This window comes from Condylostylus longicornis, unplaced genomic scaffold, assembly GCF_029603195.1.
Source record: "Condylostylus longicornis isolate FDR11 unplaced genomic scaffold, ASM2960319v2 ptg000030l, whole genome shotgun sequence".
Lineage (NCBI taxonomy): Eukaryota > Metazoa > Arthropoda > Insecta > Diptera > Dolichopodidae > Condylostylus > Condylostylus longicornis.
This window is the reverse complement of record NW_026577999.1, coordinates 6,978,726-6,984,534: the sequence shown is the minus strand read 5'-3', so window position 1 is coordinate 6,984,534 and position 5,809 is coordinate 6,978,726.

Here is a 5,809-nt window from a genome sequence, read left to right as displayed (position 1 = left end):
AAATATATTTTGTAAAAATGAAATTTTATTACAAAATATTTATATATAAAAACAAGAAACTATTAAAGTTTACAGGAAGTTATGTAACATAATGTAACAAATAGAATTTCAAATATTACCGTCCAAATATCATGTAATTAATTTTTTTATTCCAATCGCGTCCTACAAATCCTGACATTTTGAAAGAAAATCATTCATTAATAATTAAACACAATAAATATTTAATGAACAATTATTTAATTAATTTCCAGTTCTATTTTTAATTATAAAATAAAATCTTATAAGGCCAATGACAATCTCCTCTGTATACTTTAATTTTTAATTTTACTTTGAAAAACCATTCATTTTGCGAATTCAAATTAAATTTAATTCTATTAATACCAATTTTTAAATTTTTATCATGTAATTAATTTTTTTATTCCAATCGCGTCCTACAAATCCTGACATTTTAAAAGAAAATCATTCATTAATAATTAAACACAATAAATATTTAATGAACAATTATTTAATTAATTTCCAGTTCTATTTTTAATTATAAAATAAAATCTTATAAGGCCAATGACAATCTCCTCTGTATACTTTAATTTTTAATTTTACTTTGAAAAACCATTCATTTTGCGAATTCAAATTAAATTTAATTCTATTAATACCAATTTTTAAATTTCTTTGATTCCCACGTTACATAAATGCAAGCAATATTTAAATAAATTTATTATTATTTATAAAATCCTTTATGACATTAATAATTTTAATTTTATACTATCAATCATTCATATACTTTAATTTCTTTATTTAAATCTCGACTGCATAAATAATACAAGTATATAGAAATTTAATCCTTTTTTCATTTCTATATACCAATATCTTCTTTATTTTATTTTCTATAATTTTTTTTAATAATTTTTTCAAATATAATAATTAAATATACATGTATGTATGTAAAATGAAATTATTTAGTTATAAATTAAGATATAGAGATCTTTCAATTACGCTTATAAGAATAGTGTATTTTTGGTATATGAATTATATATTAATAATATTATAATTAATTTAGATGACGTTCCAAAGCGAAATAATTTAAACTATGTATTCAATAAAAAAAAAAATTGGAAAAAAGCAAAAAAAATAAATATCATCATAAGATTTACATAAAATTATTAAAACATAAAAAATCACAATAAAAAAATGAAAATCATAATAATTAATTAAAAAAAAAGTAACTATTCTTATGAGATGTTCAACAAGATTTTTAATGTGTTTTAATGTGTTAATTTATACAAGAGAACAAAAGAAAAATTCCATTAATTTTAATTCCATATACACAAACAAAATAACATCAAAAATTTTTACAAGATTCTATTTACATAATTTTGACACTGAAGCTTTTTTTCTAAAAAACGTTCATTGCTACATTACTTCGGCAAGTAAAATGACATTTGTGAATTAATGCTTACTTGATTAACTTCAGTACCTTAACATAAAACACAAAATACATCTTATATAGATATGTATTTGAAATATTTGAATTCAATATGTGAATACTCAATCCATTCAAATCTATAACTTAGCAATGTTCGGTTAGATCCGCACCATTCTAAAATAATAAAATTAATATTAGAAAATTCTTCTATAAAAAATTTATATAAAATATGTATCTATGGAAAGTACTTACATATGATTAAAGAAAAAACCAGCCTAAACTCTTCAAACTCAGTTTTTCAATTTGATTTTTCCGAAAGCATTAAACATTTCGATTTCTACAATTTAGAATCATTGCCACATATGTCACACCAACCTTTTTCATACATTGTGTCACTTAGGCATGCTGTATTTGTATGACACGAAACATTAGTGGTAGTTTTTTGCGTTTTCCAAAATATTATTGTATTACTTCATTTAATTGTGCTGTAATTTTGTGAAAAAGAATATACAATATTTAAATATAATTTGTAATTTAGATTTTTATGTGCTTTTATTTTGTCATAAATTCCTGTACAATACGATTTCTTAAGAAGTCATTACAATAAACCAGTAACCAAGTACCAAGTCACTTTAGTTTGCAACCAAGTCGTTGGTTCAACCGAGTCATTGGTAATAAAATATTAAAAGCGTCAGTTGTAATCATATGCGATAAAAACTTTTGTAAACAAATAACAAATTTCATCTATCACCTGTTTACGTACATACGTATATTCATTCTTACATTACGTAACGTATATAAGTACGTTAACATACGTATATATTCAAATTTACATTATACAAAGTTTTTATATTAATTTTATTTTGCCATTAATGAAATTGAAATATTAAAAAAATACATTATAATTCGAGTTGAATAGAAAAAATAATTTGAAACAATTAAAAATAATTAAAGAAAAAAAAATTCTCAATTAAATAATTAGAAACGGAAAATCTATAAAAGAATTTATTGAATAATTAAAAACGAAAAATTTTAATTATAAAAAAAGAAAATCAATATTTGGAATTGAAGAATCGATATATACTGAATTGGCCTAAAAAAATAAAATGTAAATTTAAAAAGCAAAAAAAAAAATTTTGAAAACGATTTATTTTTCTTAATTAAAAAATATTTGTCATTTTTATCGTCTCTAAAAATTAATAAAACACAAAAATGTTTTCAATTGGACATAATTTGTAATCAGAAATAAAATATGGCATAGTATAATAATTAAAATAATTTTAAAATTCAAAGCAAATTTTCTTAAAATTAACACATAAAACTTGAATAAAATAATTTTTGTAGAATAGGTATACATATGATATGTATATGAATGTGTAGATGAGCATTAGTAAAAATTACAAAAAAAAAAAATTGAAAGAATAAAAATTATAAATAATTTTAATTTGTTTTTAATATACTCATATTATTGTTTGCAATTATTTTCATTGTAATTTATTAAATATGAAAAAAAAATTCATAGAACATCAAACTGTTTGCGACCATTAAAATTGACGTATAACAAGTACAAGAAAATGAAACTCAATTTAATAAGAAAGTTAACATAAAAAACAAAAATATTAACAAAAGCTCTACATAGAAATTATACTCTACACCTGCAAATACCTCTGAACGAGCAAGCGAATACAATATTTTAAAAACACTTTTAAATTTTAATATTAAAATACTTTGTGAATGAAAAAGTAATTTACTGTCACCTAAATAAGCGAATCATATTTTATTTGAATATGCTTGTAGACATCGCTGGCTTTCATACTTAACTGAAATTCTAATATCGATCCAAATTATACTTCAACCGAATTTTTAATTCCTTAATACAACAAATTGACGTTATATCGATGCGCTTCAGCTATGCTCAAAGCAAGTTTTTATATAATATAGCAAAAAAGAGGTTTCTAAAATTAACGATGTAAAAAAAAACAACTCATTTATTATACATATTATTAAAAAACTTGAAAAATTTGTAACTGCATATAGTCTCTTCATAAAAATGAATGAAATTAAATTTCATTTAAAAATTTTATAGATAGTTTGGTTTAATTTATAAATAAATGCAATATTATATACTTAGAAATCAACTTTTTTAATTTAACAACGAAATTTAATGACATAAATTATTCAAAAATATCGTGTGGTATAAAAATTTTATGAAATAAAATTAAAACATATCTTGTACCAATAAATCCTGCCAAAAAAAAATAAACATTCCTGCATATATGAGTATATTAAAATTTATTATTTTATATAATATTATTTAAAATTTTCAATTTTTATATTTTTTGCCCTAATGTACTATATGTATTTACAAAATGGATTAAAAGTTTAATGCATAGTGAATTAAAAATTAATTTTGAATTTATTTATTAACATAGAAATACCCATTACGTATTATTATGGGCCTGGCCAGAATATGTTTAAATATAAAGTTTTCCGTGAAAAATTGACATTTTAACAAGCATGATTTTAGATATAATTATTTATTATTATCTACAAATATTGGAACATTCATTTTTAGCATAATTATTATTTATCACTTTCTTACCGAATGCAGACATACTTATAGTGCTAGTCCCAAAAACAAAATTTTGTTAGTGGACTTTTTCTTTACGGATACATAATGTGCTCTCAAAAATTATTACGAAATAACAGTTATAAATATTTTAAAATTTATTTAATTTGTTGGTTAGAATGATTTTTACTTTTTATATCCAAAAAGAAGTTTTTAGTTTAAAACTCGCATAATTAAATGTTTATTTCTCGATCATATAAACTTAAAAATGGTAATAAGTGATCTTCTCGAAAACTTCAAAATGTTACTTAATGAGTCTTAAATAGTGAGTTCAACATCGAATAATTACAATTTATTTATATTAAAACATTTTACTTAATTAATAAAACAAATTGGTGATATAAAATTTATTCAATAAATTGTTTAATAACAAAAATAATTTTCTTGTTTAATTTTCTTAAATTTTATTATAAAATATAATTTTATTATATTAGGAAAGTAGTTCACTATGCATATTCTTTTAGTAGAAAACTAATCAAAACTATTAAACCAATTATACATCAAATTAAAAAAAAATATAATTTTAGGCTATTCATATAGATGTCCGGAAAGGAATTATATTATTATTGAAAAATTAATTTATTCATAACATTGAAATTAAATTAAAATTAAAACATACAAAAAATAAAAAAAAAGGAAATTTAATAAAAGCATTCAAACAAATAAAAATAAAATGAACATTCAAGAAACTCTTCATGACACCAATAACTCTTAGATAGAAAAACAAATAAAAGATGAAAAAAAAAAATAAAAATAAATAAAATAGTAAATACTAAATTAAATCAATCGAAAAAGCATTAATTATATAAATGTACATTTTAATTATAAATTCTAAGTTAATTCTATTTTTAAAAAGAAAACAATAACATAGAACAAAAATTATCAAAAAAGAAAAAACAAAAAATTATATAATATGTACATGTTACATTTAAAACTAAAAATAAAAACAAAATTTATGTTACATTAAATAAAGTTTTCGAACATAAGAATTTAAAAAAAGAAATAATTATGGAAAAAAAAATCAAAAGTTAAAAAAAAAAATTAAAAAAAAAATACATTTTAACAAAAAATTTAAAAATGTTAAGGAAATGGTATCATTAAAAATAGAATTAATCATGTATTTTTAATTCTTAAAAATTATAATTTTAAAAATAAAAGTTGAATTTGAGGTGAAAATTATTTTATTGTCTTTATCTATATAAAAAATATATTTACTAAGTGCATAACATTTCATACTTGTTCCATCCCTTGTTCGATATGCGTCTTTCTAAAATTTTAATTGAAAACAAAAGAAAAGCGATTTGCCGCGACGAAATGTCAAAATTCATATAGAATACACATGATGAAGTGCGACTGGTAAGAATGAAGCGAAATTACCACCGCGATTTTAACCGACGGTATTTTTTCAGAAATCATCTGTTTTCATGTGTCTGTATGCAAAATACTGAGTAATTATGATTTTTGAGTTTCGCCTTTCCGCTGTTGCTTTTGGTTAAAAACAGAAATCGTCTGACGTTGCTGTTTGACCGCTGGAAATTTTCTAATTATTCTATTAATGTTTCTAATAAAGAATAATGTTTTACATAAATATTTTGTCTTTTAATATTACCGTATCTAAAGATGCATTTAAATATTCGACATTTGAAAATTTTTCCACTACTTGATGTTAAAAAATTCGAATACGGTATCGCACTTTCGAGATTCTACATTTGAAGTAAAAAATGGCAATTTTGTGCAAAGGTACAAAAGGTTTTATTTTG